This window comes from Salvelinus alpinus, chromosome 2 (assembly GCF_045679555.1).
Source record: "Salvelinus alpinus chromosome 2, SLU_Salpinus.1, whole genome shotgun sequence".
NCBI lineage: Eukaryota > Metazoa > Chordata > Actinopteri > Salmoniformes > Salmonidae > Salvelinus > Salvelinus alpinus.
The window spans coordinates 7,933,802-7,957,749 of record NC_092087.1 but is presented as its reverse complement, the minus strand read 5'-3'; the positions used below and the strand labels follow the sequence as shown (position 1 = coordinate 7,957,749).

Genomic DNA, 23,948 nt, shown 5'->3' with positions numbered 1-23,948 from the left:
TTTTTCTGAAATTTTTGAAAATGTATTACAAATAAAAAACTAAAATACCTTTACATAAGTAAGTATTCATAAGTATTCAGACTATTTGCTATGAGACTCAAAATTGAGCTCAGGTGCATCATGTTTCCATTGATCATCCTTGAGATGTTTCTACAACTTGATTTGAGTCCACCTGTGGTAAATTAATTTGATTGGACATGATTTGGAAAGGCACACACCTGTCTATATAAGGTCCCACAGTTGACAGTGCATGTCAGAGCAAAAACCAAGCCATTGTTATGTGGGGTGGAGCAGGTGAACCCAAGTGGAGTCTCAGACGAGGAGACAGGGATAAGGTAACCAAGGTATTTATTGAAAAGCGGGGGGTAGATGGGGTGCAGGCCAGGGGGAGCTCGGGCAGGTAGCAGGGAACCAGGGACTGAGGCTGTGGCCAGGGCAAGGGGAGTAGGGGCAGGTAAGCAGGCCTGGAGCGGAATCCAAGGAAGCATTAGAGCGGGGGTCCAGGGCTGGGAAGCTGGACTGATGAGACGAGGGACTGGAGACAGGGACCAGAGTCAGAGCGGACGGAACTGTAGCGGAGAGAAAAGCAGCGTCAGGCTAGTGAAAACAGGCACCACAGGATAACAAGATCTATGCAGGAACAAACGGCTTGAAATGGAGACTGACTGAGCAGAGGCTACGATCTGGCAGTGTGGAAGTGGCACGGCGGAGTATTAGTAGGGGTCTTGACTATGGAGCAGGTTGCAGCTGGTGGGGATCTGCTCTGACTCCAGCACACCTGTCTCCACTCACACAGAGAGAGAGGGAGAGAGCACTGGAGGAGTGGCGGCAGGTTAGGGAGACACATGATGAGAAGTAGCGGGCGTGGCAGGGGCAGATGTAACAGCCATGAGGTCGAAGGAATAGTCCGTAGAGCTCCGAGACAGGATTGTGTCGAGGCAGAGATCTGGGGAAGGGTACCAAAAATGTTCTGCAGGATTGAAGGTCCACAAGAAAACAGTGGCCTCCATCATTCTTAAATGGAAGAAGTTTGGAACCAGCAAAACTATTCCTAGAGCTGGCCGCCTGGCTAAACTGAGCAATCGGGGAAGAAGGGCCCTGGTCAGGGAGGTGACCAAGAACCCAATGGTCACTCTGACAGAGTGGAGATGGGAGACCCTTCCAGAAGATTGACATCTTTGGCCTGAATGCCAAGCATCACGTCTGAGGGAAACCTGGCACCATGCCTACAGTGAAGCATTGTGTTGGCAGCATCATACTATGGAGATGTTTATCAGCAGCAGGGACTGGGAGACTAGTCATCATCGAGGCAAAGATGAACGGAGCAAAGTACAGAGATATCCTTGATGAAAACCTGCTCCAGAGCGCTCAGGACCTCAGACTGGGGTGAAGGTTCACCTTCCAACAGGACAACGGCCCTAAGCACACAGCCATGACAACTCAGGAGTGGCTTCGGGACAAGTCTCTGAATGTCGTTGAGTGGCCCAGGCAGAGCCCGGACTTGAATCCGATCGAACATCTCTGGAGAGACCTGAAAATAGCTGTGCAGCGACGCTCCCCATCCAACCTGACAGAGCTTGAGAGAATCTGCAGAGAAGAATGAGAGAAACTCCCCAAACACAGATGTGCCAAACTTGTAGCGTCAAACCCAAGAAGACTCAAGGCTGTAATCGCTGCCAAAGGTGCTTCAACAAAGTACTTTTTTATATATATACACTTGCAACAGTTTCTAAAAAACGTTTTTGCTTGTCATTATGGGGTATTGTGTGTAGATTGATATGCAATAATTTTTTCTTAATCCATTTTAGCATAAGGTTCTAACATAACAAATTGTGGAAAAAGTCAAGGGGTGTGAATACTTTCTGAATGCACTATATAGTCACCAAGCCTTCAGAACCACAAGGACACACAGGAACACAGTCAATGGCTATTACATATAAACAGCTTAGTGACCTTTCCCAGCATGTACTGTTGCTTTAATGAGTAGGACTAAGAGTTTTTCCCAAACGTCTGCAAAACAATCTTTCTCTGTAATCTGCTTCTCATTTGGCCCAGTAGTTACACTGCACATTTTGTAAACATTCAATTTTTAACCAGTTATTGCAGCCTGACTAAAGAGAGAGACCAGCTACAGGCCAGTTATAGCAGCCTGACTAAAGAGAGAGACCAGCAACAGGCCATTAATAGCACCCTGACTAAAGAGAGCGGCCAGCTACAGGCCAGCTATAGCACCATGACTAAAGAGAGAGACCAGCTACCGGCCAGTTATAGCACCCTGACTAAAGAGAGAGACAAGCTACAGGCCAGTAATAGCAGCCTGACTAAAGAGAGAGACCAGGTACAGGCCAGTTATAGCACCCTGGCTAAAGAGAGAGACCAGCTACAGGCCAGTTATAGCACCATGACTAAAGAGAGAGACCAGCTAAAGGCCAGTTATAGCAACATGACTAAAGAGAGAGACCAGCCACAGGCCAGTTATAGCACCCTCACAAATCTATTGTAGCAAACGGTCACTAGCGTGAAAAGCAAACACCCTACGTATCGGGCCAATCGGGTCAACTCACTTGGTAGAAATTGTAATGTGGCTCATATAGTGAGGATCGCTACAGTGCTTCGACTACTCAGCCCCTTCACCTGCCGGGCCATGCATTCTGATGGCGTCACTTCTGACACCCATGGGGAAGCCCTGACGGGGACGCAAACCCGGGTCCAGACACTGATAAGCCAACACCTTAACCTGTTACACCAAGAGGTCCAAACCCCTTGACGAGGTTCCGAACTCCTTGACGAGGTTCCAAACCCCTTGACGAGGTTCCAAACCCCTTGACGAGGTTCCAAACTCCTTGACGAGGTTCCAAACCCCTTGACGAGGTTCCAAACTCCTTGACGAGGTTCCAAACCCCTTGATGAGGTTCTGAACCCCTTGATGAGGTTCCGAACTCCTTGACGAGGTCGCTAGGTGTTGGGTTAAGGTAGCAACACCACCTTCCTTTGGGAGAATATGTCCCTTTGCTTCTCTATACCAAGTCCCTCATGGGTACCATCCCACTTCTGACACCAGTGGAGCAGGGAATGAAAGGTAAACACCATATGCATCACACCAATAGGGTTAACCCAGCTGGCAAGGTAAAAAAAAATCTGATGTTCTGCCCTTGGCAAAGGCAGTAAATCGCCACAACAACTGCTCCCCGAATCAGATCACTGTGAGGTATAGTCACCCGCTACCGCTCATAGCCACAGCGATTGAGTCAATGCATGGGGCGCGCTTCTTCACCAAACTAGATCTCAGGAGCGCTTACAACCTGGTGCGTATCCGGGAGGGAGACGAGTGGAAGACGGCTTTCAAAACCACCTCTGGGCACTATGAGTACCTCCTCATGCCGTACGGGTTGATGAATGCTCCATCAGTCTTCCTACACGCGCCGAGCATGTGTCCCTGGTGCGCAGGGTGCTTGGTCGCCTGTTGGAGCATGACCTGTACGTCAAGGCTGAGAAATGTCTGTTCTTCCAACAGTCCGTCTCCTTCCTAGGGTACCGCTTTTCAGCGTCAGGGGTGGAGATGGAGAGTGACCGCATTTCAGCCGTGCGTAATTGGCCGACTCCCACCACGGTAAAGGAGGTGCAGCGGTTCTTAGGATTTGCCAACTACTATCGGAGGTTTATCCGGGGTTTTGGTCAGGTAGCGGCTCCCATTACCTCACTGCTGAAGGGGGGCCCGGTACGCTTGCAGTGGTCAGCTGAGGCGGACAGGGCTTTTAGTCACCTGAGAGCTCTGTTTACCTCGGCTCCCGTGCTGGCCCATCCGGATCCCTCTTTGGCGTTCATAGTGGAGGTGGATGCATCCGAGGCTGGGATAGGAGCTGTGCTTTCTCAGCGCTCGGGTACGCCACCGAAGCTCCGCCCCTGTGCCTTCTTCTCGAAGAAGCTCAGCGCGGCTGAGCGAAACTATGACGTGAGGGACCGGGAGCTGTTGGCTGTCGTCAAGGCCTTGAAGGCGTGGAGACGTTGGCTTGAGGGGGCTAGAGACCCTTTTCTCATCTGGACTGACCACCGCAATCTGGAGTACATCCGGGCAGTGAGGAGACTGAACCCTCGCCAGGCAAGGTGGGCCATGTTTTTCATTCGTTTTGTGTTACCCTTTCCTACAGACCAGGCTCCCAGAATGTGAAGGCAGACGCATAGTCCCGGCAGTATGACACAGAGGAGCGGCCCATGGATCCCACTCCCATACTCCCGCCTCCTGCCTGGTGGCACCGGTAGTGTGGGAGCTGGACACGGACATTGAGCAGGCGTTACGTGCAGAGCCTGCTCCCGTCCAGTGTCCCGCTGGGCGTCTGTACGTCCCGTCTGCTGTTCGTGACCGGTTGATCTATTGGGCCCACACATCACCCTCCTCTGGTCATCCTGGGATCGGTCGGACAGTGTGCTGTTTGAGCGGGAGGTACTGGTGGCCTACCTTGGCTAAGGACGTGAGGGTTTATGTCTCTTCCTGCTTGGTGTGTGCCCAGTGTAAGCCTCCTAGGCACCTGCCCAGAGGTAAGCTACACCCCTTACCCGATTTTCTGACTGATCTTCCACTCTCACAGGGTAACACAGCGATCCTGGTAGTTGTGGATCGTTTCTCTAAGTCCTGTCGTCTCCTCCCTCTGCCCGTTCTCCCTATGGCCCTAAAGACTGCGGAGGCCTTGTTTACACACGTCTTCCGGCACTACGGGCTTCCTGAGGATATAGTGTCTGATCGGGGTCCCCAGTTCATGTCTAGGGTCTGGAAGGCGTTCATGGAACGTCTGGGGGTCTCGATCAGCCTTACTTCAGGGTTTCACCCCGAGAGTAATCGGCAGGTGAAGAGAGTGAACCAGGATGTGGGCAGGTTTCCGCGGTCCTATTGCCAGGACCGGCCGGGGGAGTGGGCGTCGTTCGTGCCCTGGGCCGAGATGGCACAGAACTCGCTTCGCCACTCCTCCACTAACCTCTCTCCCTTCCAGTGCGTACTGGGGTACCAGCCGGTTCTGGCACCTTGGCATCAGAGTCAGACCGAGTTCCTGCGGTGGACGACTGGTTCAGGCGCGAGGAGGAGACATGGGAAGCCGTCCGTGTTCACCTTCAGCAGGCCGTGACGCTCCAAAAGGAGAACGCAGATCGCCACCGCAGTGAGGCCCTGAACACCGGGAGACCGGGTCTGGCTCTCGACCCGGAACCTGCCCCTCCGCCTGCCCTACCGGAAGCTGGGTCCGCGGTTTGTGGGGCCATTTAAAGTCCTGATGAGAGTGAACGAGGTTTGTTATTGGTTACAGCTTCCAACCGATTACCGTATTAACCCCTCGTTCCATGTGTCTCTCCTCAGGCCGGTGGTGGCTGGCCCGCTCCAGGAGTCTGAGGTGCGGGAGGTTCCTCTAGACATCGGGGGGGCCCCGGCGTACTTCGTTAGCTCCATACTGGATTCGAGGCATCGGGCGAGGGGCCTTCAGTATCTCATGGAGTGAGAGGGGTATGGTCCGGAGGAGAGGTGCTGGGTTCCGGTCGAGGAAATCTGAACCCTTCAATCCTGCAGGAGTTGCACCGTCTTCGTCCGGATCGCCCTGCACCTCGCCCTCCGGGTCGTCCCCGAGGCCGGTGTCGATGCACTGCTGGAGCCGCGCGTCAAGAGGGAGGGGGGGGGGGGGGGGTACTGTCACGACGTCCGCCGAAGTTGGTCCCTCTTCTTGTTCGGGCAGCATTCGGTGGTCGACGTCACCGACCTTCTAGCCATCGCTGATCCTCTTTTCATTTTCCATTGGTTTTGTCTTGTCATTCAGTCTGTTTGACCTGACGAAGATCCGTTTCGGATTGAAGCATTGTCAAGAAAGAGGTGAATTGGGAGCATAAACAGTGTGCTGGGCTTCCTCGTTCTTCACAAACATCCCAAATAATTCCACACAATGAGTCATTCACACAAGCTCAGACCCTCAGTGACACATCATCCTACAAAGCCTGGATCACAAACTAGGTTACAATGTTAAAGTTAAAATAAAATACTGTTTCAATATGAGTGCAACCAAAGCAGAACAGACAAAGTGATATGAAGGGAGCAAAGATGAATATATTGTAACCAATTAGATTTCAATCAATATAACAATTAACTTTATGTCAATTATCATCACACAATAAAGTTAATATGTAATCCTAACCAATGTCCCAATGTCCTAGTGTAAATAAGGAAGTCCAAAATCCAATCCAAGAATAAAATGTGCTATCCTTCCTGCTACTTAAATGCAAACCAGTGCAACATATTTTGGATTAATCAATGTTCAACTATCAAAGGCCATGGTAAGAATGTTTTCCATTGCATTTGTTATTTTGTGGGCTGGGGGGGGGGGGGGGGGGGTTTATGAGAAACTTTCTGTTTCTGTGTGCTTATTTGGCATGTTAGCATATTCAACGTTTTGGTCTTAAGTGTTTTTTGTTGATGTCTAAAGTGTTTTTTTAAAGGACAAGCTTTACCAGTACATAATGTACATGCGCAACCGTCATACTGCCTGAATTTAGACCTAACGCAGTGCAAGGTAGAGAACACATCATTTGAGTATATGCGTGTAAAAATTCCTGAGGAAATCTATACATACACAGATAGAAGACAACAAAGACTGTATGACAATATCTTGTGATTCAGTACATGTTCAGTTGTGGAAGAGACCTTCCAGTGTTGCTGCTGTTAGCAATTTATGTTATTCTTCATTAACACAAACTACGAAGCAAATCAGGTTGAGAAAAATAGGTTTATTTGAGAAGGACAAATCAAGATGTTATGCTGAGAGGTAGACATTCAGATGTTCAGTCCCCCCTGTCCTCAGCTTTTCCCCCACCGAAACAAAGGAACAGGATGCCATTCATAACCCCCCACCCTAGCCTGGGGTTGACCAATCAGAAGTCCCTGCAGGACAACTTGGCCAATGGCCAAATAACAAGTATCCCACTCCAGACTCATTGTACAGACCAATGAAAATGTGCCCCACGTAGAACACGTCGCTCTGAGGTCAGGAGTGACATTCCACAGATCCTGAACAGATGTTGAACTGAAAACACAACTCCTATTTATAATTTGCTATTGACCATTAGTACTCTAGATTTTAGTCCTCTCATCCTCTGCGTATTTATCTTCAAAATATTCTTATACCGCAATGCGTCTGATGCTATGTGTTCCCCTACTGGCTGGGATCATAGGCCTGTGTGTCCACTGTACGTTTAGTATGTTCTCACTGAAGCATTGGAAATCATCACTGGTGTAATCATTGATTCACTTATTCACTGTTCCCTTAGTCAATGGTCAGCATTACTGTGCAGAGAGAGACCAGCTACAACAACCTGACTAAAGACAGAGACCAGCTACAGCAACCTGACTAAAGAGAGAGAGAGACCAGCTACAATAACCTGACTAAAGAGAGAGAGACCAGCTACAATACCCTGACTAAAGAGAGAGAGACCAGCTACAACAACCTGACTAAAGAGAGAGAGACCAGCTACAACAACCTGACTAAAGACAGAGACCAGCTACAGAAACCTGACTAAAGAGAGAGAGAGACCAGCTACAACAACCTGACTAGAGAGAGAGAGACCAGCTACAATAACCTGACTAAAGAGAGAGAGAGACCAGCTACAATAACCTGACTAGAGAGAGACGAGCAACAGCAACCTGACTAAAGAGAGAGAGAGACCAGCTACAACAACCTGACTAAAGAGAGAGAGAGACCAGCTACAACAACCTGACTAAAGAGAGAGAGACCAGCTACAACAACCTGACTAAAGAGAGAGAGACCAGCTACAATAACCTGACTAAAGAGAGAGAGAGACCAGCTACAACAACCTGACTAAAGAGAGAGAGACCAGCTACAACAACCTGACTAAAGAGAGAGAGAGACCAGCTACAACAACCTGACTAAAGAGAGAGACCAGCTACAATAACCTGACTAAAGAGAGAGAGAGACCAGCTAAAGAGGGAGAAAGGTTGAATGACAAGATAAAGGGTTTGTATTGTACTATTGGACTGTCTGTATCATTTGATATATTACTTTTTGTTCCAGTTTTTGTTTCCTTACATTTTATATCCAATGTATCATTTTGACCTGTGTAATAAATCAGATCTTTCAAGTAAAAAAAGTGTGTGTGTGTGTGTGTGTGTGTGTGAGAGAGAGAGACCACATATCCATGACGCATTTATTACACATCTATAAGCGTGTCATAAATGTGTTATAACAGGTCCCAACCGCATTATTAAAGGTTAATGAAATATATTCATACGATATCTATAGCGCATTCATGTCATGCTATGCAAGAGCTCATATTAAGGTATCTTAAAGTAAACCTCATTATGGCTGTTCTCGAAAGTGAGCTTCTGCCATACCAGTGTTAGTGAATATGTCAAAAAAGGCAAACCACGTTTTAATAGTTATGCTGATATATAGCCCATACCAGCCCAATTTCCCCCACCGGCCGGTATATGCCCGTGACTTACCTTCTGCTTCTCACCGAGGTCAATGGTGCAGGAGGATCCCCCACAGGGTTGAATCGTCAGGGTACATTTTACAGATCAAATCGTGTTGTTGTGGGTCATATATCATAACTCTTTCATAAGTCATTAACATCACTCCACGTCAGTATTCAACTGGTTATATGGGTCTATACATGACAGATCTACGTATATGAACTCTATGCAGTCAAAGTGAAGTCAGATCTATGTGTATAGCTCTTCATGGTAATAAACTGTGCATTCAGCAAGTACGATCTATAACGCCAACGTTAAAAGTCTATGTATGAACTTGATGCGGTCAAAGTAATTTCTGTTTTCCCATTCATAAAGCATCCATAAAGCATTCATAAAGCCTTCATAAAGCATCCATAAAGCATCCATAAAGCATCCATAAAGCATCCATAAAGCATCCATAAAGCATTCATAAAGCATTAATAAAGGGACCAGTGTTCCATTATTAAAGTGACCAGTGTTCCATTATTAAAGTGACCAGTGTTCCATTATTAAAGTGAACAGTGTTCCATTATTAAAGTGACCAGTGTTCCATTATTAAAGTGACCAGTGTTCCATTATTAAAGTGACCAGTGTTCCATTATTAAAGTGACCAGTGTTCCATTATTAAAGTGACCAGTGTTCCATTATTAAAGTGACCAGTGTTCCATTATTAAAGTGACCAGTGTTCCATTATTAAACTGACCAGTGTTCCATTATTAAAGTGACCAGTGTTCCATTATTAAAGTGACTAGTGTTCCATTATTATAGTGACCAGTGTTCCATTATTAAACTGACCAGTGTTCCATTATTAAACTGACCAGTGTTCCATTATTAAAGTGACCAGTGTTCCATTATTAAAGTGACCAGTGTTCCATTATCAAAGTGACCAGTGTTCCATTATTAAAGTGACCAGTGTTCCATTATTAAAGTGACCAGTGTTCCATTATTAAAGTGACCAGTGTTCCATTATCAAAGTGACCAGTGTTCCATTATTAAAGTGACCAGTGTTCCATTATTAAAGTGACCAGTGTTCCATTATCAAAGTGACCAGTGTTCCATTATCAAAGTGACCAGTGTTCCATTATTAAAGTGACCAGTGTTCCATTATTAAAGTGACCAGTGTTCCATTATTAAAGTGACCAGTGCTCCATTATTAAAGTGACCAGTGTTCCATTATTAAAGTGACCAGTGTTCCATTATTAAAGTGACCAGTGTTCCATTATTAAAGTGACCTGTGTTCCATTATTAAAGTGACCAGTGTTCCATTATTAAAGTGACCAGTGTTCCATTATTAAAGTGACCAGTGTTCCATTATTAAAGTGACCTGTGTTCCATTATTTAAGTGACCAGTGTTCCATTATTTAAGTGACCAGTGTTCCATTATTAAAGTGACCAGTGTTCCATTATTAAAGTGACCAGTGTTCCATTATTAAAGTGACCTGTGTTCCATTATTTAAGTGACCAGTGTTCCATTATTTAAGTGACCAGTGTTCCATTATTAAAGTGACCAGTGTTCCATTATTAAAGTGACCAGTGTTCCATTATTAAAGTGACAAGTGTTCCATTATTTAAGTGACCAGTGTTCCATTATTAAAGTGACCGGTGTTCCATGACCATTGACATAGGGCAACAGCCTCTAAAGTGCAGGGTTGAGTAACCGGGTGGTAGCCGACTAGTGATAGTCACTAAGTTCTGGGTGGAGGCTAGTGATGGCTATTTAACAGTAACTATTTAACTGTTTTTCAGTCTCTCGGTCCCAGCTTTGATGCACCTGTACTGACCTAGCCTTCAGGATGATAGAAGGGTGAACAGGCCGTGGCTCGGGTGTCTGAGGTCCTTGATGATCTTCTTGGTGTTTCTGTGACACCGGGTGCTGTAGACGTCCTGGAGGGCAGGCAGTGTGCCCCCGGTGATGCGTTGCACAGACTGCACACTACACTCTGGTGAGCCCTGCATTTGTGGACGATGCAGTTGCTGTACCAGGCGGTGATATAGCCCGATAGGATGCTCTCAATGGTGCATCTGTAAATATCTGTGAGGGTCTTAGTGGCCAAGCCAAATATCTTCAGCCTCCTGAGACTGAAGAGGCACTGTTGTGTGTCCCCACGTCCCCACAGTGACCGTACGTACATACCCCAACCAGAAGCCATGGATTACAGGCAACATCCACACTGAGCTAGAGGCTAGAGCTGTCGCTTTCAAAGAGCGGGACTCTAACCCGGAAGCTTATAAGAAATCCCGCTATGCTCTCCGACGAACCATCAAACAGGCAAAGCTTCAATACAGGACAAGATCGAGTCATACTACACTGGCTCTGACGCTCCTCGGATGTGGCAGGGCTTGCAAACCATTACAGACTACAAAGGGAAGCACAGCCAAGAGCTGCCCAGTGACACGAGCCTACCAGACGAGTTAAACTACTTCTATGCTCCCTTCGAGGCAAATAGCACTGAAACATGCATGAGAGCACCAGCTGTACTGGAAGACTGTGTGATCACGCTCTCCGCAGCCGATGTTAGTAAAACCTTTAGACAGGTCAACATTCACAAGGCCGCAGGGCCAGGCGGATTACCAGGACGTGTACTGTGAGCATGCGCTGACCAACTAGCATGTGTCTTCACTGACATTTTCAACTTCTTCCTGTCCGAGTCTGCAATACCAACATGTTTTAAGCAGATCACCATAGTGCCTGTGCCCAAGAACACTATGGTAACCTGCCTAAATGACTACCAACCCGTAGCACTCACGTCTGTAGTCATGAAGTGCTTTGAAAGGCTGGTCATGGCTCACATCAACACCATCATCCCAGAAATCCTAGACCCACGCCAATTTGCATACTGCCCCAACATATCCACAGATGATGCAATCTCTATTGCACTCCACACTGCCCTTTACCACCTGGACAAAAGGAACACCTATGTGAGAATGCTATTCATTGACTACAGCTCAGCGTTCAACACCATATTGCCCTCAAAGCTCATCAATAAGCTAAGGAGCCTGGGACTAAACACCTCCCTCTGCAACTGGATCCTGGACTTCCTGACGGGCCGCCATTCACAGGTTTTGGTTTGGATAGATTACATTCGTCACAGTGAGAACAACACCTTGATTCGTCCAAGGTGGCTTAGCAGTTCAGACGTCTTTTTCTGTTCCGTATTGTTCGTGTCCTGTATATATATATATTTACACCTTTCTTCGCATATCTTTTATCTATTTTATTATCCAAGAACTCAACTACAAAAGCTTTCCTGCAAAAGCTTTCCTGCAACCCGCTTCACCAATTACAAAAAGTATTATTTACCTCAATCTGAAAATCCATCGTGGAAGCTAGCCAGGGGCTAATTCAGAAGCTAGCCTGAAAGCTAACCAGAAGCTACTCCGATAGCTAGCCAGAAGCTAATCTGTAGCTGCCCCGAAATTAGCCGGTTTGCTGGCTAGCGTTGGTGTTTCAGCTGCCCACGTTTAGTGGTCATCAGCTATTCCTTTAGCTCGATAATCTACCGGCACTTTTGTGCAACGCGACTCGGACCGGAGCATTCCGGGACTCTTTTTCTCTCAGTTTCCCCGGATTCCAGCCGCAGGCTCTGGACACTTGCACCTTGATTTCGCAGCTAGCTAGCTGCAAACCGTGTGACTATTGGCTTACGTCGACCCCGGAGCAAACTCAAATCATTCTGGAGCTAGCCAGCTGAGGAGTTCCATCACCATCCGGACCCGTTTCTTTTGTTGCTGCTGCAGATACGGAACCCCACCGGGCCTTCACGACTGACTGCCGCGACTGACTGCCGACGTTATCTGCCCGAGGGATTTATCCAACTGGCACCTCCGTCCCGACGTTACCTGAACGCTCATCTGAGGCCCGCTAATCGTTAGCTGTCTTATCGGCTGCTATTTGAACAAGTATATTGGACAACTATTATTATTATTATTATTTATTTATTTTATTTTTTCCTTGGGTCACTATATCTATTTTGCCAATTTGGATTGATCCCCTCTACCACACGGAACCCCACTACACGGAACCCCACTAACCTACCGACGGAAACGCACGAGGTATCTACAAACAGACCTCCATCCTATGCTGCTACCGATAGCCATATACCCGGCCAGCTGTCTGGATCGCCACGACCCCAACCAACCTCTACTCACTGGACCCTTATTGATCACTCGATTAGCATGCCTCTCCTTAATGTAAATATGCCTTGTCCATTGCTGTTCTGGTTAGTGTTTATTGGCTTATTTCACTGTAGAGATTCTAGCCCTGCTCTCTATACCATATCCAACCTCTCAGTTCCACCACCCACATATGCGATGACATCACCTGGTTTCAATGATGTTTCTAGAGACAATATCTCTCTCATCATCACTCAATACCTAGGTTTACCTCCACTGTATTCACATCCTACCATACCTTTGTCTGTACATTATTCCTTTAAACTATTTTATCGCCCCCAGAAACCTCCTTTTACTCTCTGCTCTAGTAGCTCTAGGCGACCAATTCTCATAGCTTTTAGCCGTACCCTTATCCTACTCCTCCTCTGTTCCTCTGGTGATGTAGAGGTGAATCCAGGCCCTGCAGTACCTGGCTCCACTCCTATTCCCCAGGCGCTCTCTTTTGATGACTTCTGTAACCGTAATAGCCTTGGCTTCATGCATGTTAACATTAGAAGCCTCCTCCCTAAGTTTGTTTTGTTCACTGCTTTAGCACACTCTGCCAACCCGGATGTTTTAGCCGTGTCTGAATCCTGGCTTAGAAAGACCACCAAAAATTCAGACATTTTCATCCCCAATTACAAGATTTTCAGACAAGATAGAACGGCCAAAGGGGGCGGTGTTGCAATCTACTGCAAAGACTGCCTGCAGAGTTCTGTTATACTATCCAGGTCTGTTCCCAAACAATTTGAACTTCTACTTTTAAAAATCCACCTCTCTAAAAACAAGTCTCTCACCGTTGCCGCCTGCTATAGACCACCCTCTGCCCCCAGCTGTGCTCTGGACACTATATGTGAACTGATTGCCCCCCATCTATCTTCAGAGCTCGTGCTGCTAGGCGACCTAAATTTGAACATGCTCAACACCCCAGCCACCCTACAATCTAAGCTTGATGCCCTCAATCTCACACAAATTATCAATGAACCTACCAGGTACCACCCCAATTCCGTAAACACGGGTACCCTCATAGATATCATCCTAACAAACTTGCCCTCCAAATACACCTCTGCTGTTTTCAACCAAGATCTCAGCGATCACTGCCTCATTGCCTGCATCCGTAATGGGTCAGCGGTCAAACGACCTCCACTCATCACTGTCAAACGCTCCCTGAAACACTTCAGCGAGCAGGCCTTTCTAATCGACCTGGCCGGGGTATCCTGGAAGGATATTGATCTCATCCCGTCAGTAGAGGATGCCTGGTCATTTTTTTAAAATGCCTTCCTCACCATCTTGAATAAGCATGCCCCATTCAAGAAATTTAGAACCAGGAACAGATATAGCCCTTGGTTCTCTCCTGACCTGACTGCCCTTAACCAACAGAAAAACATCCTATGGCGTTCTGCATTAGCATCGAACAGCCCCCGTGATATGCAACTTTTCAGGGAAGCCAGAAACCAATATACACAGGCAGTTAGAACAGCCAAGGCTAGCTTTTTCAAGCAGAAATTTACTTCCTGCAACACAAATTCAAAAAAGTTCTGGGACACCGTAAAGTCCATGGAGAATAAGAACACCTCCTCCCAGCTTCCAACCGCTCTGAAGATAGGAAACACTGTCACCACCGACAAATCCACTATAATTGAGAATTTCAATAAGCATTTTTCTACGGCTGGCCATGCTTTCCACCTGGCTACCCCTACCCCGGACAACAGCACTGCCCTCCCCTCTGCTACTCGCCCAAGCCTTCCCCATTTCTCTTTCTCCCAAATACAGTCAGCTGATGTTCTAAATGAGCTGCAAAATCTGGACCCTTACAAATCAGCCGGGCTAGATAATCTGGACCCTTTCTTTCTAAAACTATCTGCTGAAATTGTTGCCACCCCTATTACTAGCCTCTTCAACCTCTCTTTCGTGTCGTCTGAGATCCCCAAAGATTGGAAAGCAGCTGCGGTTATCCCCCTCTTCAAAGGGGGGGACACCCTTGACCCTAACTGCTACAGACCTATATCTATCCTACCCTGCCTTTCTAAGGTCTTCGAAAGCCAAGTCAACAAACAGATTACCGACCATTTCGAATCCCACCACACCTTCTCCGCAATGCAATCTGGTTTCAGAGCTGGTCATGGGTGCACCTCAGCCACGCTCAAGGTCATAAACGATATCGTAACCGCCATCGATAGGAAACAATACTGTGCAGCCGTATTCATTGACCTGGCCAAGGCCTTTGACTCTGTCAATCACCACATCCTCATTGGCAGACTCGACAGCCTTGGTTTCTCTAATGATTGCCTCGCCTGGTTCACCAACTACTTCTCTGATCGAGTTCAGTGTGTCAAATCGGAGGGTCTGTTGTCCGGGCCTCTGGCAGTCTCTATGGGGGTGCCACAGGGTTCAATTCTTGGACCGACTCTCTTCTCTGTTTACATCAATGATGTCGCTCTTGCTGCTGGTGATTCTCTGATCCACCTCTACGCAGACGACACTATTCTGTATACTTCTGGCCCTTCTTTTGACACTGTATTAACAACCCTCCAGGCGAGCTTCAATGCCATACAACTCTCCTTCCGTGGCCTCCAACTGCTCTTAAATACAAGTAAAACCAAATGCATGCTCTTCAACCAATCGCTGCCTGCTCCTGCCCGCCTGTCCAACATCACTACTTTGGACGGCTCTGACTTAGAATATGTGGACACCTACAAATACCTAGGTGTCTGGTTAGACTGTAAACTCTCCTTCCAGACTCACATCAAACATCTCCAATCCAAAGTCAAATCTAGAATTGGCTTCCTATTCCGCAACAAAGCATCCTTTACTCATGCTGCCAAACATACCCTTGTAAAACTGACCATCCTACCAATCCTCGACTTCGGTGATGTCATTTACAAAATAGCCTCCAAAACCCTACTCAATAAATTGGATGCAGTCTATCACAGTGCCATCCGTTTTGTCACCAAAGCCCCATATACTACCCACCACTGCGACCTGTACACTCTCGTTGGCTGGCCCTCGCTTCATACTCGTCGCCAAACCCACTGGTTCCAGGTCATCTACAAGACCCTGCTAGGTAAAGTCCCCCCTTATCTCAGCTCGCTGGTCACCATAGCAGCACCTACCTGTAGCACGCGCTCCAGCAGGTATATCTCTCTAGTCACCCCCAAAACCAATTCTTCCTTTGGACGCCTCTCCTTCCAGTTCTCTGCTGCCAATGACTGGAACGAACTACAAAAATCTCTGAAACTGGAAACACCTATCTCCCTCACTAGCTTTAAGCACCAGCTGTCAGAGCAGCTCATAGATTATTGCACCTGTACATAACCCATCTACAATTTAGCCCAAACAACTACCTCTTTACCTACTGTATTTATTTATTAATTTATTTTGCTCCTTTGCACCCCATTATTTCTGTCTCTACTTTGCACTTTCTTCCACTGCAAACCAACCATTCCATTGTTTTTTTAGTTTTTATTTTACTTGCTGTGTTGTACTCACTTCGCCTCCATGGCCTTTTATATTTTTATTTATTTATACATATATTTGTTTGCCTTCACCTCCCTTATCTCACCTCACTTGCTCACATTGTATATAGACCTATTTTTTTTTTCACTGTATTATTGACTATATGTTTGTTTTACTCCATGTGTAACTATGTGTTGTTGTATGTGTCGAACTGCTTTGCTTTATCTTGGCCAGGTCGCAATTGTAAATGAGAACGTGTTCTCAATTTGCCTACCTGGTTAAATAAAGGTTAAATAAATAAATAAATAAAAAAATCCCCTATACACATGAACTCAGTGTTATTCTCAGAGAAAACTCGGAACATATTACAGTCTGCGTGATCAAAACAATCTTGAAGCATGGATTCCGACTGGTCAGACCAGAGTTGAATAGACCTTAGTCTATACGCTATGTTTGGCGCAAACCCAGCACCTCTCATCACCCCGAGACACCATCCCCCACAGTGAAGCATGATGGTGGCAGCATCTTGTTATGGTGATGTTTTTCATCAGCAGGGATTGGGAAACTGGTTAGAATTGAAGGAATGATGGATGGTGTAAAATACAGGAAATTGCTGAGGGAAACCTGTTTCAATCTTCCAGAGATTTGAGACTTCGACGAAGGTTCACCTTCCAGCAGGACAATGACCCTAAGCATACTGCGAAAGCAACACTCGATTGGTTTAAGAGGTAACATTTAAATGTCTTGTAATTGCCTAGTCAAAGCCCAGACCTCAATCCAATTGAGAATCTGTGGTATGACTTAAAGATTGCTGTACACCAGCGGAACCCATCCAACTTGAAGGAGCTGGAGCAGTTTTGCCTTGAAGAATGAGCAAAAATCCCAGTGGCTAGATGTGCCAAGCTTATAGAGACATACCCCAAGAGACTTGCAGCTGTAATTGCTGCAAAAGGTGGCTCTGCAAAGTATTGACTTTGGGGGGTGAATGGTTATGCACAGTCAAGTTTTCATTTTTTGGGGGTCATATTTCTTGTTTGTTTCACCCCCAAAAATGTTTTGCATCTTCAAAGTGGTAGGCATGTTGTTTAAATCAAACGCTACAACCCCCCCCAAAATCCATTTTAATTCCAGGATGTAAGGCAACAAAATAAGAAAAATGTGAATACTTTCGCAAGCCGCTGTACACCCCCGCCTTACTTCTTCTTCACGTAGAGTTCTTTATTTCTATCAGCACGATGCACTGAGAACCCAGCTGGCTGTACGGACAAAGTTAGTATATCCAGAGAGATCCATGAAATCTGGAAGTAGAGCATCGCCCTGAGTTCATATACATAACCCAGATTGAAACATACCACCCCTTATGCCAAGCCTGAAATCGACAATGATAATTAACTCCATTTCATTATTGTTGAAGTGAAACAATAGCAAACAAATACAATGAAACGGAGTGATAGTCAGAGTGGATTCCAGTCTACCTAACAGTATAGCAGTGTTTCCCACAGTATAGTCATCTTCCAGTACAGATGGTATAAGGGAGATAGCCTGTAGTTCCAGTATCTATGAGAGACTCACTGTCTCCTAATCTAAATGCTGTAACTGTGACAAGGCATGCAATGTGACAGAGAAGGACTGAGGCAAAATGAAGCCTAATCACTCAACTGACTGGGTTCTAATGAGAACACAACATGACATGAGACCGAGGGGGAGAAATGGAAAGAATAAAATGTTCTAAATGATGTCCTGCATGGACAACAACTCCAGGAAACCAAATGAGTTACTGTAGTAAATATTCTAAACTTAATTGTGTTTTTGTTGACAATGCCTAAAGCCTGTACTTTTCGTAATGTTGTTGGGGGAAATAACAGGTGAATTCAAATGTAGAGAAACAACAAATCCCTATTTCTCCTAATCTAAGAAAGATCGACTGATAAAGAGTCCTTTCAAAACTGAGAGAAACGGAAACTAATTTCTCAAGTACCAATGCCTTCCATTTTCTGCATCAGTCACTCTCTGCCGTAACAGTCTGAAATGGAAAAAGGTTTCTGGGTTTCCAATAACTGAGATAAGGTGCCATGGTGAGCAGCTGAACCCTGACTATTCTGTACATCCCTGTTGTAAATATCTGAAATGGAGGAGCTCTTCTTGTTCCAGATGACTATCAGCAGCCCATCATTTTTCCTATGAGCTGGAAACAATATAACGTCACCGTAGCAACTTCTATACAACTCCCTGGAAAACAGTGACAATTGATACTGAGTGGATTATCCTGGCTAAATAAAGTGCATCAACCTCAGTGTACTAACCTCAATACAACCTCAATACAACCACAGTATACCCTCAGTGGCCAGTTTGCCTCCAGAGCAGCCTGAAACCTTCGGGGGATGGCGTTCAATCGTTGCTCAATTGGTATCAAGGGACTTAACGTGTGCCAGCCTGTACAGTTGACAACAGGCAGGATGGGGCCATGTACTCATGCTGCTTACACCAAATCCTGACTAGCATGACGCAAAAGGAACCGGGATTCGTCGGAACAAGGCAATGTTTTTCCACTCCTCAATGGTCCAGTGTTGGTGATCGCGTGCCCACTGGAGACACTTCTTCTTGTTTTTAGCTGACAAGAGTGGAACCCGGTGTGGTCGTCTGCTGCAATAGCCCATCCGTGACAAGGATCTACGAGTTGTGCGTTCCGAGATGCCGTTCTGCACACCACTGTTGTACTGCGCCGTTATCAGTTTGTGGCCCGCCTGTTAGTTTCTACGATTCTTGCAATTGTCCTTCGACCTCGCTCATCAACAAGCTTGTTGTCACCCACAGGACTGCCACTGACTGGATGATTGTTTGTCACACCGTTCTCTGTAAACCCTAGATACTGTCGTGTGTGAAAAGCCCAGGAGGGTGGCCACACCTGGCACTGACGATCAAAGTCGCTTAGATCAGTTGTTTTTCCCATTCTAACATTCAATCTAACAGTAACTGAATGTCTTGATGCCTGTCTGCCTGCTTTATATAGCAAGCCACGGCCACGTGACTCACTGTCTGTAGGAGCATTACATTTTCGTGAACGGGGTGGTGTACCTAATAAACCAGAAAATTAGATTTTATTTAATTGATTGAGATACAGCCTATATTGGACCTACTGTATATGAATTCTAGCTACTTTATGAAGCAAAATGTTGTCCTCTAGAAACGAATATGTAACACTGTAAATACATTAATTAAAAGCTAAAATGTTGATACGAATACCTGGAAAATATAATAAAAAAAAAAAAGGGACACATTTCTCAGCATGGATTTGTCTAATTTTAACAGTATCACCTCAATGTTTAGTCACACTTGGTGTTACACTGTGAGAGGAGATGGTGTTCTGCATGGTGTTTAAAGTGGAACTGACAGCGGTTTAGTAACGTGAACTCGTATATAGAAATCTGCTCATACACCCCCCGGGGAAGAATACGACGTATTTGTTTGCCTTTTTTGACAAGCGAGCATTTAGATATGGGATATTTTCACATTTTCATACTGCTGTAGAATGTTTGGGACTGACGTAGAGTTACGTATACTAAGGCATTTCGGGAAAATTCTATCGCAATATAGAGTGGGAAAATAAACTCTAATACAAAAATGTTTGTGTTGTCACGGAACCTAGACAGAACGGTGCGCCACAGCCAATCAGAGCTACAGTAGGCCTATAAGTCATTATCCACACGGGCATTCCATCTTTCACTTTGGCAGTAGCAACAGTGCGACTTTAAACCAATTAGTAAGCATTGGCCAAAAGCCATAAAATACACCTGAATAAATTTCTGCAAATATGTAAATACCACGGGAGTCCTCTTACATTTGGGAACATTACAGCCTTATTGATCAAACAACCATGAACAGGTAGGCTCTCTCCCCCTCCCTAAGATCAACAATTAATCCACATTGAGATGAGATCAAATCTAATGAGGTAAGAGCAGATAAACCAGCGTTTCCCAAACTTGGTCCTGGGGACCCCAAGGGCTGCACGTTTTGGGTTTTGCCCCTAGCACGACACAGCTGATTCAAATCATCAACTCATCATCAAGCTTTGATTATTTGAATCAGCTCGGTCCCCAGTACCGAGTTTGGGAAATACTGGGATAAACTCTCTCAAACTTTTTCAGCTAGTTGACTGTCAAAATGTCACTGATAAACGATGGGGAATATTAGCCCGCTCGTCCTTCTGCAGCTTGCCTGCCAATGCATCTCCCAACACAAGTTTTGACAAGTGAATGGGAACTGCCTGCCCGCCTATTTGATCGATGCCAAATACATTTGATTGACAACTAAGAGATATGCTGACTGTGGATAACAGTCGTTCAAGTTCAGCATAGCTTTCTAGCGAGTCACATTTCTTGGTAGCTAATCAAATAATACCTGCATCTATAGCTGTAGCCACCAAAAACGATATGAGGGGGAAAAGTTGGCCACTTACCCACTCGTCCAATGACATGACATCCTCCCAGCAGCTATCTAGCTAACGTTAGGCTCAGTGTTCTTAGCTACATAAATAGATATGCTAGTCTATTAGCCACGTTATGACTGACTTGTTATCATTGCCCTTCCTAGTTTGATTGTATTGACATTCCCAGCCTTGGTTGCATTTGTTTCTGTCCAGAATATTGCGTCATTGAAGCTGAACCAGTGCATCCTGAATGGAGGCAGCAGACGATGTACCAGGTCAGCTGGGATTTAAAACCTGATAGCAATATGTTGTGTACTACCAAGAAATGTATCGGTGAGTTATATGAATCATGCATTGAACTGAATCCATCTATTCTGACAACAATGCCTGACTCTACATCATGGGATTTGGAATAAAATATGACCTATTTTTAAAACTTCTTATAAAGTCGTTTTTTTTGTTGTAGAATAAACCGTGAATTTTATATTTTTGACTGATATGTGACCCGTTTCATGAAGGTAGGCATATGTCGTCCATCACTACTTCACAGGAGAGGAATTTGGCAGAAATACCTTCTGGAACATGTGAACTTTCATGTGCCTTAATAACAAACTTGTATGCCATCTGTAAATATGATTAAAATTGTTAAATTACAAGCCTAGTTGGTTTAGCCACGGAAAAAGACAGGAATCTTCCTCCTAGCCATGATTGGCTGAGATAATGAATGGACTGGACATGCCGAAGGATGAGTTCAGATTGGTTTGATTTGGCATGCTTCTGTCTATGACATCAAATCAAATGTTATTTGTGCCGAAAGTGCCGAATACAACAGGTGTAGCAGACTTTACCGTGAAATGCTTACTTACAAGCCCTTAACCAACAATGCAGGTTAAGGAAAAATAAGAGTGAATAAAATTAAAAGTAACAATAAAATAACCATAATGAGGCTATATACAGGGTATTACGGTACAGAGTCAGTGTGGAGACCATATACAGGGTATTACGGTACAGAGTCAGTGTGGAGACTATATACAGGGTATTACGGTACCGAGTCAGTGTGGAGACTATATACAGGGAGTTCCGGTACCGAGTCAATGTGGAGACTATATACAGGGGGTTCCTGTCAATGTGAGTCAATGTGCGGGGGTATTACTTAGTCGAGGTGATTGAGGTAATATCTACATATAGGTAGGGGTAAAGTGACTATGCATAGTTAATAAAAAGTGAGTAGCAGCAGCACACAAAACAATTATAATAAAAAATAAATGGGGGGTCAATGCAAAAAGTCTGGGTAGCCATTTGATGAGCCCTTTAAGGGGTAGAAGCTGTTAAGAAGCCTTTTGGACCTAGACTGGGCACTCCAGTACCGCTTGCCGTGCGGTAGCAGAGAGAACAGTCTATGACTTGGATGACTGGAGTCTTTGACAATTTTTGGGCCTTTCTCTGACACCGCCTAGTATAGAGGTCCTGGATGGCAGGAAGCCTGGCCCCTAGTGATGTACTGGGCCGTTCTCACTACAGCCGTTCACGGTCAGAGGCAGAGCAGTTGCCATACCAGGCAGTGATGCAACCAGTCAGGATGCTCTCGATGGTGCAGCTGTAGAACCTTTTGAGGATCTGAGGACCCATTCCAAATCTTTTCAGTCTCCTGACTGATAGTTTGTTGGTGATGTGGACACCAAGGAACTTGAAGCTCTCAACTTGCTCCACTACAGCCCCGCCGATGAGAATGGCGACGTGCTCGGCCCTCCTTTTCCTGTAGTCCACAATCATCTCCTTTGTCTTGATCACGTTGAGCGAGAGATTGTTGTCTTGGCACCACACGACCAGGTCTCTGACTTCCTCCCTATAGGCTGTTTCGTCGTTGTCGGTGATCAGGCCTACCACTGTTGTGTCGTCAGCAAACTTAATGATGGTGTTGGAGTCGTGCCTGGCCATGCAGTCGTGGGTGAACATGGAGTACAGAAGGGGATTAAGCACGCACCCCTGAGGGGCCCCCATGTTGAGGATCAGCTTTGCAGATGTGTTGTTGCCAACCCTTACCACCTGGGGGTGGCCCGTCAGGAAGTTCACAGGGAAGTGTTTAGTCCCAGGGTCTTTAGTTTTGTGATGAGCTTTGAGGGACTATGGTGTTGAACGCTGAGCTGTAGTCAATGAACAACATTCTCGCATAGGTGTTCCTTTTGTCCAGGTGGGAAAGGGCAGTGTGGAGTATTTGTATTTATTATGGATCTACATTAGCTGCTGCCAAGGCAGCATCTACTCTTCCTGGGGTCCAGCAAAATTAATTATACAATTTAAATTAAAGAAATTCGTCAGCCGGTGATTGTCAAGCAAATAACTGTCGGTCTCACAGTAATTGACCGCTAATTAAGATAAACACATTTAGCATCTCCTGGCTTCCAGGCATAGCCTACAAGCCAGTGATTCAGACCTTTGGAACATCTACATATTAAAAAGTCTAATAAATCGATGTAATATAACCTACACCTTCACAATAAATCAATTATTTATTTAGATAGGTCTAAAGAAACATGATATGAAGAAAATGTAGTCTATTTCAGAAGAACAGAATAGCATACTCTGAGTTGACCTTATGTTAGGTCCTGATCTGACTATGCCATATGGCTGTCGGCTACACTAGTTCATTTTGCAGACAAGATTTGCTTAGAATTCCGTGGCATTATTTTATATTATTTTATATTATGAAGAATACAATTTAACAAAGCTGAATAAAATAGAAAGGATGTTTTCTCCAAATGATTTGAGGGAGTGTGCACATGCGGCTATTCTGTGTAGAGCGGTTAACAGGTATTCCTATATGCTTAATGTAGAGTTATTAATGTAACTTTGGTTGTTCTACAAACGTTGGGCTGTATGTTTTGATTTTTAATACATTGTAAGGCTGCATGATGGAACTAATGATGATTTCAAGAAAGTCACTTGAAAGGCATGAGCTCCGCTTTGTTTTTTTTGCGCAGGCTGTACACACTTCATCAGTCTCTCATTCACAATTTATAGTGCCTTGAATTTCTCGGCGGCATCCCCGTTGTTTCAGTCTTCCTGAGTGCTGCGTGCTCCGAAGCACCTCTCACTCACATGGCTCTCCATCACGAGATCGGGTCTTTCTCACAGGCTACAAGTGAAGACAGACACTTCGGGGACGCAGCTGTGCGCATCCTTATCCAATTCCGAGGTGCATATTGAAGATATTGGAAGAACTGTCCACATTTACTTTTCGTCAGCCAACAAGATGAGTAGGCCTAACGAACAGCAAAAGCACTAGACTATGTCATTCTACTATCCCCCATAGTACAAAGGTCGACCTATTATATTCTGTGCGAGAAATAAATATTCCAAACATAGTCTGGGACAGTGGTAGGATGTGATAGATCCAAATGAACGCAACCACTAGCA

General features: G+C 45.5%; 1 protein-coding gene across 1 annotated transcript in view; it reads right to left on the bottom strand.

Annotated features, from left to right (window-relative positions):
• Nucleotides 1–23,948, bottom strand: part of LOC139553387 (glutamate receptor-interacting protein 2-like) — a 256,634-nt gene that overhangs the window by 168,044 nt on the left and 64,642 nt on the right. The gene's annotated exons all lie outside the window — the stretch shown is intronic.